This window comes from Gavialis gangeticus, unplaced genomic scaffold (assembly GCF_001723915.1).
Source record: "Gavialis gangeticus isolate Ggan-Ray unplaced genomic scaffold, GavGan_comp1, whole genome shotgun sequence".
In the NCBI taxonomy this organism is placed as follows: domain Eukaryota; kingdom Metazoa; phylum Chordata; order Crocodylia; family Gavialidae; genus Gavialis; species Gavialis gangeticus.
The window spans coordinates 36,639,364-36,639,814 of NW_017729006.1; positions in this window are offsets into that span (position 1 = coordinate 36,639,364).

Below are 451 nucleotides of genomic sequence, written 5' to 3' on the forward strand. Positions count from 1 at the left end.
GGTATGGCTTGTGATGCTGAGATGGTGGGGCAAATGGAGCATCCCATGGGAGTGCAGTGGGGGGAGTTCACCATGTGCTCGATGGTGGACCCAGAAGTGGACCATAAGTACTTCTAGTCCACTTCCAGGTCTGCCACCGAGCACACAGGGGACCCTCCTATGCTCCCCCAGCTTGGGGATTGGCAATGGGGAGATCCTGGGTGGCCCCACACACCCAGGAGGCACCAGTCAATGGTTGAGGGGTGGTTCCCCTGCGTGGTCCATGGTGGATCTGGAAGTGAACCGGAAGTACTTCTGGTTCGCTTCTGGGTCTGCTGCTGAGCATGTGGGGGACCCTCCATCACATTCCCATGGGATGCTCCATCCGCCCCATAGTTTCATAGTTTCTAGGGTTGGAAGGGACCTGAATCAATCATCTAGTCTGACCCCCTGCCATGGCAGGAAAGAGTAC